Source organism: Phyllobates terribilis, unplaced genomic scaffold (genome assembly GCF_046119375.1).
Source record: "Phyllobates terribilis strain yellow unplaced genomic scaffold, ASM4611937v1 Scaffold_4__5_contigs__length_816908805, whole genome shotgun sequence".
NCBI lineage: Eukaryota > Metazoa > Chordata > Amphibia > Anura > Dendrobatidae > Phyllobates > Phyllobates terribilis.
Window position 1 is genome coordinate 465,655,735 of NW_027362764.1, and position 11,431 is coordinate 465,667,165.

The following is an 11,431-nucleotide window of genomic DNA, read 5'->3' on the forward strand; positions in this document are numbered from 1 at the left end:
TGAAGAAATTTATTAACCCGTTAACGACCGCCGCAACCCATTTTTACGGCGGCAGTTAAGGGTACTTATGCCTCAGCGCCGCTCTTTCACGGCACTGAGGCATAAGTGTATAGCACCACTGATGATCCCAGGGTACAGTGGCCTGTGAGATCCATCAATAAACTGGGTCTCACAGGCACAGTCAGGCTGAGTCAGTGACTCACTGACAGTTCTCATGCACTGCAGTACAGGAGTACTGCAGTGTGTGAGATCAGCAATCAAAGTGAAAATTACACATGTCCCACAGTAGGACATAGTGAAAAAGTAAAACAAAGTTAAATAAAATATGTAAAAAAAACACAAAAAAGAGCACACAAATCAGTAAAATCCGTTTCACAGCTCAAAATGCAACGTTTGTGATAAAACAAAAATAAACGAAAAAAGTGCACATAATTGGTATCGCCGCTTCCGGAACTACCTGTTCTATAAAACTTTCACAGTTTTTACTCCATTTGGCTAACAGCGTAAAAAAAAATAATAATAAACACGCCAAAAATGACGCTTTTTCATCATACTGACTCACAAAAAAGTGAATAAGAAGCGATCAAAAAGTCTTATGTAAATAAATATATAAATAAAAATGCCAAACCCTCCTGCAAAAAACAAGCCGTAATATGGCTCATTCGTAAAAAAATAAATAAAAAAAGTTACAGCTCTCAGAATGTGTCGATGCAAAATCAAATTGTTTTTTTGTAAAATACTGTTTTTAGTGTGTAAAAATAGCAAATCCTAAAAAAAATATATAAATCTGATATCACTGTAATCGTACCGACCCGACGAACAAATTGGTCTTATCACTCTTACCACACGGTGCAAAAAATAAAAACATTAACTGAATTAGTGGTTTTTGTTCATTCTGTGTCTGAAAATTCTGAATACAAAGTGATCAGCGATCAAAAATTACTATGTGCCCCAAAATGGTACCAAAAAAATCTGCAACTCGTCCTGCAAAAAATAAGCCATCATACAGCTCTGTTCACTAAAACATAAAAAAGTTACAGCTCTCAGAATATGGCGACGAAAATAACTACTTTTTATACTGTATAAAAAAAACATTATTACTGTGTGAAAGCAGCAAAACCTAAAAAAACCCAATATAAATCTGGTATCCCTGTAATCACACCGACTCGAAGAATAAATCCACCTTATCATTTATATCGCATGGTGAAAAAAAAAAAAAAGAACTGTTCTGGTACTGCTGTCTATTTCTTTATTCTGCCTCCAAAAAAATCTGAAGAAGGCTTGACTCACGTTTATCCTGCTCTCCCCCCTGTGTGCTTACGTTGGGGTTTCTGTATAAATTCACCAAAACCGCAATTCAGACAAAAAACCCAGATGGAGCCACTCACTTATGAGGCCGATGGAGTCCCCTTGGACTGGTTTCTGTTCCAGCGGTGTCCCATCATTTTAGGCTTTTTTTTAGCGCACAAGTGTGGACGACCACAGATCTGTGCATACCTAAAAAGATGGAGACCACCGGAGCAGACATCAAACGGACTCCAAAGTGTCTCCATCTGCCTCTTTGTGGTGGGTGGTTTGCATTTTTTGTGGCATTTACACGGAAACTCCGATGTAAGTGCTCAGGGTAGACTGGTGATCCAGTCTTATTCTCTAAGGAGTCGAAAATTATGTACCCCAAAATGTTACCAATAAAACCCCTAATTTATCACACACAAAACCAGACAATTCTCAGGTTCGTCATCTGTCACTGGGACAATTGGGGGTCCCACATTACTGGTAGAGCAAAGACTCTGGAAAAGCAACAGCTCCCACTCCCTCAAATAAAATCCAATTAATTCTGCCTTTCCAAATCTAAATGTCCCCCTCCTTCTGAGACCCACTATGCCTAAACCGCAGTAAGCGGTCACATGTTTGGCATTATTGGAGCGGGGAGAGCACTTAACAATTTATGGGATGTGTGTGTCACCAGGAGAAATGTATGGGAATGTAAGGTGCCCTAGCGAGGTAGTCGTGGGCGAGTTGTGGCCCCTGCTTGCTTTGGTACCTTACAGACAATTCGTGTCCTCCCTATGATGTGTGGCTGTGCATGTGACATTCTTCACACCATCTGGTCGCAGCTGTCTCCAGACATTTCCCTTCTGGGACCAGGGCAGTAATAATTTCAGAGGACAAAGTTATTAAACATAACTGGGGTTTTACTTGGGGGGAAAGAGTAATTACAATATTTACAGTCTAATAGATGGGCCTTATACAAACAGGTTCTTGTCTCCCATACAGGTGCTAAAATCATCTTCAGCCCTGTTGCCCTCTTTAGGTGAAGCATCTCTCTGTTACTATTCTTTAGCCTAAGAGACCATTCCTCACCAGCGACAGTGTGCCCAGATCCTTTATCTCCCTCACAGCTTATCCTGGAGTCCTATTTTCCTCTGCTACCTGCAGACTAGAAGTGCCTTGGGTCCTCAATACCTCTGTTGAGTTTTTCCGGCTGACTAATGGGACTCCTGTGTGAGGAGATATTCATGCTACGGATTCAAGAGAATGCCAAGAGTGTGCAAAGCAGTCAACAAAGCAAAAGGTGGCTACTATGAAGAACCTAAAATATAACACATATTTTCAGTTGTTTCACACTTTTTTGTTAAGTATATAATTCCACATGTGTTAATTCATAGTTTTGATGCCTTCAGTGTGAATGTACAATTTTCATAGTCATGAAAATACAGAAAAATCTTTAAATGAGAAGGTGTGTCCTAACTTTTGGTCTGTACTGTACTTAACATATTTTAGTACTCAACGATTCTTGAAATCTTCCTCTCAGGTGGATACCGGCCCTTCTCGGTTAAGGGCCCCGGAACAGTCCATTGTTATAGCCTTCAACAGTATTCACAAGTACCGGTCCTTCTTGGTAAGGACCCTGGAAGCACAGTGTCCATGTCCATATCTTTAAAATGGGTCAAACACCAATAGCCCTCAATCTCCTTCAAGGGCTACGTTCTGAGGCACACGGTCACAGGGAAACACCCCATGAGTCTCTTTCTTCCTGGCCCTAGCGGGGGTCACCGGTTCTTCCCGCTAGGTCGCAAGTCTCTTAGTAGCAGAGGACATCAATCCTCAAGGTGTGCCTCAGCATTGTAAATTCCAGCAGAAAAAGGTGCAACAGGTGCAACAAAAATAAAAATAAAACAGCTGCTCACCTATGTACACAACTTCGTGCTGCTTGAGGCCTCCTTGGCCTGGGAAGTAGTGAAACAGTCCTCCTATTTTTCTGGCCCTTACCATAACAGAGTGATCCACCCTCGTTAGGAAACAGACCCTGGTAGGAACCACCACCAGTGGGTCCTATTTTTAAAGCAACAGGAAGGTCAACTGACCTTTTTGGTAGAAGTGCTCACTTCTTCTGTGCCTCCTTCCGCTCCTTCATGAAGGCAGCCTATGCTGCAGATGAAGGTGGTTTCTTCCACCTGCAAGGCTGGTCAGGGTACCTGCTGGCCCAGGGTCTTCATCCGAGAACGTAGCGCTGCTGCAGTCGACTTGGGTGGGGCCATACCTGGTAACCTTACAATTGTGGACCACTTTGCTGGCGCCAGCTTGAGAATCCCTGGCAGTCCCCTGACCAGCTCCTCCAACCCCTCCTGGTTGTTTTGGCGGGGAGCTGACAGTGTGCGCCTCACCAGAAGAGTCAGCTTCACCAGAGCTTGCGAAGCCTTCCTACTCTTCGCTATCAACCTCTCTCCATTGGCATTTCTTGGGTTCCTCCTCTTGAGGGACATCAGCCTTGGGTGGGGGTAGAAATAATTTAGGTGCCTCCCTAGCCCACAACTGCAGAGCCTCTCTTTTGGCCCTCCATCAGAAGACTTCCTCATCCTTCTCGAGGATTTCCTCCTCCATGGACCCGGTTGTCTGTGGTGCAGCTGACTGGTCCTCAGCCGCGCTTCTCCCCCTTAGATAGGTGCGGAGCACAGTGCGCTGCTCCTGAATCGACCCGCCGCATGCCATATTCTTCCTGGCGTCCTCTCTCTACTCCTTCTCTGTCGCAGGCTTACACAGGAATGGCGCTGGTCGCTTACCGGTGATGCGCTTCCTGCGCGTCCGACTCCTCCTCTTTCTAGGCCAGGCTCCCAAAGTGACCGCCGCATCACTAATCTCTCCCGGCAGCTCCGCCTTCAGCCACGCTCCTTCTCTTGACGCGCTGATGGTCACTGGACCGGGCTTTGCTCTGTCCCGCGCCGTCTTCTTTACTGGACGTCCCATCCTGGGACGCATCTTTACTGCTGGGCCCATTCTTTCGGCTGGAAGTCGCAGGGGCTGGACACCTTTTTGCGCTCTCCGACGCAGTCCACTCCCACGATAAGCGGTTCTTCTCCTATACTTTACCGCCATTGTTGCCATCGTAGAATCCATGCTTCTGGCTGCCATCTTGTGCCGCATGTCTTCCAACACTTTCTCTTCAGTGTTCTGCGTCGGCTCTTCCCTGTTTTCTTCATGCGAGGAGCTCGCATCCTGCCAACTACGCCAAATGTAAGGTGCCCCAGCGAGGTAATCGTGGGCGAGTTGTGGCCCCTGCTCGCTTTGTCACCTTACCGACATTTCATGTCCTCCCTCTGATGTGTGGCTGTGCATGTGACATTCTTCACTTACTTCACACCATCCGGTCGCAGCTGTCTCCAGACATTTCCCTTCTGGGACCAGGGCAGTAATAATTTCAGAGGACACAAAGTTCTTAAATATAACTGGGGTTTCACTTGGGGGAAAGGAGTAATTACAATATTTACAGTCTGATAAATTGGATAAGGCCCAACAGGTTCTTGTCTCCCATACAGTGCTAAAATCATCTTCAGCCCTGTTGCCCTCTTTGGGTGAAGCATGTCTCTGTTTCTATTCCTTAGCCTAAGAGACGGTTCCTCACCAGCGACAGTGTGCCCAGATCCTTTATCTCCCTCACAGCTTATCCTGGAGTCCTATTTTCCTCTACTACCTGCAGACTAGAAGTGCCTTGGGTCCTCAATACCTCTGTTGAGTTTTTCCGGCCGTCTAATGGGACTTCTGCGTGAGGAGATATTCACACTACAGATTCATTGTCTGAGGGTAGAGAGCCCCCGTCTACCCTAGCAGCCAATTTCCCTGGACGTCCGCACGTAAGAGTTCCTGTCATGTCCCTGACAGGGCTTCAACTGACTCAAAAATAACGGCTGCCGCTATTTTTAGCACACCTATAGGCTCCACCCACTAAGCCATCTGCTTAGCAACTGCCTTGCCTCTCACTGACAACTGTGCCCAGCAGTGGCATCTTGTGGCTGATAAAAAGTACTGCAGCCCCACAAGGAATTATATCTAACCTCTAGACATGCCCAATGTCTATCCCTGTCACTGCATTTCCCCCTTACTCCACTGAAATTAACCCCGTAACTTGACCTAATAGCAGTTCAGAGAGTGCCTAACTATGGGGATATGTAATTCTAACTACTTCAGTCCTAGGAGAAGGTTACACCCTTCTTCACTATTACAGGGGCACTACACTTTATGGGGGCACAATGTATGGGCACTAAACTGGCATATTTTGAACTCTCCAGAATAAAGCCTGGCGTGAATGTTACATAATAGTCACTGCAGCCATAGATGAATTCATTGAGTGGTGTAATTTCTACAATGGGGTCACTTTTGTTTTTTGTCCTGCCGTTCTGGCACCTTTGGGGCTTCGCAAATGTCTCCCACAAACTATTCTACCAAAATCTATACTCCAAAAGCCAAATCATGCTTTTTCCTTCTCATGCCTGACGTGTGGCCTAACAGTAATTTGTGATGACATATGGGGCATCATCGCGTGCGGGAGAAATAGCATAACAAATTATGGGGTCCGTTTTCTCCTATTATCCATTGTAAAAATTACAAATTTAAGGCTAAAACTACATTTTCGTGAAAAAAATGAAAATTTTCAATATGACGACCTAATGTTATCAAATGCTGTGTAGTACCTGTGGGTTCAAAATGCTCTCTATACACCTGAATAAAATCCTTGAGGGGTGTAGTTTCCAAAATGGGGTAACTTGTCGGGGTTTTCCACTGTTTAGGCACATCAGGGGCTCTCCAAATGCGACATGACACCCGCAGAACATTCCATCAAAGTCTGCGTTCCAAACATCACTCCTTCCTATCCAAGCCCTGCTGTGCACACAAACAATAGTTTTCCCCTACATATGGGGTATGTCCGTACTCGGGAGCAATTGCACAACAAATTTTGGGGTCCATTTTCACCTGTTACCCATGTTAAAATAAAAAAAAAAAATCCATGCTGATGTGTTTCCTCAGCCACCTGCCACCATTTATTCCTCTCCCTGAAACTGTGCCATTTTTGTACATCCAAACATCCACACTCTGGCATATCTGCCTTTTTCAGTGTTGGTCCCCCACTCTTCACTGCTTCCTCTCCATGTCTGTCTTTTTCTGTCTGTTTAGCTGTTTCGGATCCCATTGGGGGCCCTGACTGCACCCAGAACAAGTTGCCCATGGCTTCAACTTATTCTCCACACAGCTCACCTTTCCGTAAATGCCCTCTTAGTGTGCCTGGACCTTCAACTTACAATTTTACTCTCAGCGGGCGGTACAGTACTGTCTCTTTAAAAACACACAAACATTTCTCGCAGGGACTTGCAGCTGCATGGCTGCAGCACTTCACCCCCTCCTTTTCACATACAGGAGCAGAGTAGACCCTCCCAACCAGTACACAGCACAGAGATAAGGACAGAACTTAAAGGAATGCTGCAAATATGACAGTTTCTTAAGCTTATTATTTTTGTTAAAAAGGAATAATTAGTATACAGTCTTAGTTCATTCTCACAGTCTTTGAAACCTTCATTCTCATAGATAGGGTAATGAAACCAAAGTTGTTCACTATAGGGACAGATCAATGACCCCCTAGGATAAATTGAAAAGATTGATCCTATCCGAGTGTAATCATACATAAACAGGAACCAGTCCAATGTCATACCATCTATGAGATAGGCTTATTATAATTGTTCAGCATAACGCAGAAACTCCAAAAATTCCACATGAAACTCCTGTAGGACTCAGCCTGACATATTATACTTCTGTGCAGCTTTCACAGAATAACAGAATCACAAAAATGACAAATAACGATTCTTTCATGCGTGCTCAATCAGGGATCTACTTCACAGCGATTTTTTTTTTCACATAGAGTCCCTTATCTCAATCACTCCACCTGTTTCAACTCAAAGTGAATTGAATGTCCTCTGTCACATACAGTGGACCACGCCTAATGGAACCTCTTATCTCAATCAGGGACTTATTTGTTTGTCCCTTATACTCAGTTACTCATCACTTGTGTCATTCAGATGTCATTCATAGGTTCTTATAAACATATATACAAAAATTCATACAAATCTCATAGCCTGCCTATTGAACCTAGCAATGAGTGCACACTTATAAGGACTGTAGTGTTCACTGATGCTTCGGCAACACCCGAAGCCACTTACATAAACATAAACACAGCTTATACAGCCTTAAATAATGTACTACCAATCCAAGATAACCACAGCAATAGAATCACGCAGAGACTGCCCTAACCCTGCAGCTTTGTGCACTACGCAACCAGCTCAACAAGTTAGCAGATAGATAAATAATAATACAGGTGATACTTTTAATACTTATAATCTTATCACTCTATTATTCAACTCTGATGCATCTTATAATACTTATTACTCTATTATTCAACTCTCATACATGAAAACTCACTGGTGATGTCGGTTTCGGTTCTTGGACCATGGTTTTTGCAACTTTCATCCATATATATTGCAAGAGTTCCAAGAGATTGAAAGCACAAAGACAAAGTGTAAGAATAAAGGCTTCTTACCATGCTGCAGGTGGAATTTGAAGTTTCAATCTCTCTGGAGACTCCCATACACGGCTTCCTAATAGGCTGATTACCATGACCTCACGTTAGGGCGCCAAAAACTGTTGTAGCTGTTTTGATTCTGACCCAAAGTCAGATATGCTGGATCACCAGTGAAGCCGAAATAAGAGATTAGACCCTCCAATATTACGAGCGCTCGGAGAAAAGACTGCACACAGATAGTGAGCAAATACGTTTCTGTTTATTCACACAAGAATACTATCTCTTATACCATTTACAATCAATGTAACTCAATACAGCCTGCGTAACCCCTCCCCCTTTGTCCAGGTCATGATAACTTTATTCACCCTGTCCCCATAACACGGTTTTAGCAGGAATTAGCAGAATGTTGCATATAAGATAAGAAGCATAACATCCAAGTTTACAAGCGTAAGGTAGAGCGGGGACAGGAATCTAGAGAATGTAGAGAAATATAGAGCAGAGAGGAAAAACATTAATCCTTCTATACCAATGGTTTCACATATGTCTTGCATTTGTGACCTATGTTCATGCTTCTGTGGTGGAAGCAAAGCTGAACTTTGAAATCCTGAAAAATGCAGCAAAAAATGCAGCAAATACAAGGAAAAAACAAGCAAAATCCTAAACAAACCTTCCTAGCAAGAGATCAGGTTTTGCTGAAGAAAAAACACTCTGAAAAGACGCAATATGTGAACATAGCCTAAGAAGAGAGAGCAGGGTGGAAATGGAGATTTAGTAGGAAAGCATGATGTCCAAATTTAAACCATGTGGTACTTGGGTGTTTAGATGTAAGATCCACCACGCCTCTATTTCTCAGTATTTCCTCCTTATCACCACCTCTAAGGCTTTTATGTGTCTTTTCAATTGCATACATAATTAGTATGGTAAGATTACTTTGATGTTCCTGCATAAAATGTTTGGAGATTTGTGATATGTTTCTATTGACACCTTTGTTCTCGATATAGTTAATGTGCCCTCTGATTCTAGTCTTTAACTGGCGTTTTGTGCTGCTGACATATTTTAAATTGCAAGCAGTGCATTCCATTATATACTGTAAATTACACTGCACGTATTGCAATTAAGAAACGTTTTGCTACTTGAGTTTGTAAACTTCTGGCATTTGTGGGAGTATTTGCATGTTTTGCAGGATGTTATTCCACAATTGAAAAAAACATTGAAACGTAGCCAACTAGAGGAATCAGCATGTGTGTTTTTCAAAAAGCCGGGGGAGAGGCTCGATCCAAGAGATGGTGCTTTTCTGGATACTACTGTGCACCCACCTTTGATTATTTTTAGTGATGAGCGAGCACTAAAATGCTCGGGTACTCGTTGCTTGGGTCGAGCAAATTGGAATACTCGGGTGCTCGACCCGAGCAACGAGCCCAATGTAGGTCTATGGGAAACTCAAGCATTTTTCAGATGGCTCTCCCCGGCAGTCTGCAGAGGGCCTAAAAATTGCCCAAGTCGATGGGAACAGTGCTCAAATGACATGGGAACAGCGCTCAAATGACATGGGAACAGCATGGGGAAGACCCCTGGAAGCATTTCTGACTCCCAGGTCACTGCTGTCAACAACGTTGTCAGAGGTATTATGCCACTTTTACGGACTCACAATAAAACAAACAAAAACGAAACCAAAATGGATTTTCCTGGGAAATATGTTAAGGAACATCCTTTCCAGGGTAATGACTTGTATAGAAGACAAAATAAATAACCAAAACCAAAAATACTCCTCCACACTTTGGGCTATGTTCACACGTAGCTTTTTTGATGCGTTTTTGCACTTTTGCATTGCTTTCAACCAAGACAAATGCATTCACCAGGAAATGTCATTTTAACATTTTACAATCTTATCTGGCCATGTGGTGTGTGACACATCATCAGACACATGCATACAGTGCTGAAAAGTCATGGGAACAGCATGGGGAAGACCTCTGGAAGCATCTCTGACTCCCAGGTCACTGCCTAAAAGTGTGCCCATCATAAGTGATCCTTGGCGCAAGCGAAGATGCCTCCCGCCATGTACCTGTCATTGCAGACTTGCAATAATCACCGTCCACGTCCTTGTCCCACTGCAGCGTTCAGTTGTCCCTACCCCATTCCTTGGAATGCAAGTGTAAGTATGCAGCCAGCCACCCACCCACCCACAGGCCGCAACACTAAATTGCCAGATTCCTGGGCAGCTTTTTGCACTTGAAATATGGCCTTTTAAGCTCGTGGAGGTGGAAGCTTTTCACAACCTCATGCCGGCGGCGGCCGGGTGTCCATACTCGGAACCCCAGCCGCCACTATATTTCCTGGTATCGCCTTCGCCTTCCACAAGCACGGGTCCCACAACATTACCCGTGCCCTCCCCAGTGCACTTACTGGGAAGGACCACCTAACCACAAACACGTGGACAGGTGAATGTGGCCAGGGACGGTACGGAGCCAGTCCACAACTTTTTTTGCTGTGAGTTGTATTTAGCTCAGTGAAAGGACTGGCATAGAGGGAATCCGTATCTACCCTGCGTGTCATTTCTCCCAGGAAGTCCTCTAAAGCTGCTTGCACTTGAAATGTGGCCTTTTTGGCTTGTGGAGGCGGAAGCTTTTCACAACCACATGCCTCGTGTCCATACTCGGTCCCCAGCCGTCACTATTTCTTCTGGTGTTGTCTCCGTCTTCTACAAGCGTGGGTCCCTGAACATTACTGCTGGTACTTTTCTGTGGGAATTTGCTTGCCTCCTACCAGCCTGGAATATTTCCAGCAAACTATAGTACGACACCATGGTATTAGCACTGCCCCCAGTACCAGTGGCAAAGCCTTCCCCAATTTCCTTCTCAGGAATTTTATTTGGTAGACTGAGTGGCTGCCCAAATACATTTTCTCACAAAGTAGCTGAAGATAGAGTGGCAGTAGGTGCAAGTTTCTCCAGCCTGTTAGATTATAGAGGGTGAACGGCAGCACATTGGATCAGTGGTTAGCACTGAACACTTGCAGCTCTGGGATCCTGGGTTCAAATCCCAACAAGGACAACATCTGCAAGGACTTTGTATGTTCTCCCCGTGTTTGCGTGGGTTTCCACCTCAGTAAAAAAGCAGCCATAGAGTGTCCGGGAACCTTTCCACACACTTTTCTTAGCCAGGACTGCTTCTCGGCAGGGTTGGACAGTCCCACCAGAGAATCCTCTGGTGTGCCTTGGCTTCTACCTCAGGAGAGTTCATGATAGCGCATGATAGCGCTAACTTTGCAGCTGCTATGGGGCTCTTGAGCGGGGGAGAAAGGTTAGCCCTCAGAATCAAATCCTCTGAGGGCTAACCTGTGGGCACAATGTTTTTCAATCTGACACAGCTTCTCAGTGGGAGTTGTATTTCACCACAGCCATATTCTTTAGCTCGGTGAAAGGACTGGCATAGAGGGAAACCGTATCTACCCCGGCTGTCATTTCTCCGTCACCAGGTTCCGCCCATTGTCACACACGACCATGCCAGGCTGTATGTTCAGCGGTGAGAGCCACAGGTCAGGCTGCTGTGTTACAGCTTTCAACAACTCTGCAGCGCTGGGCAGTTT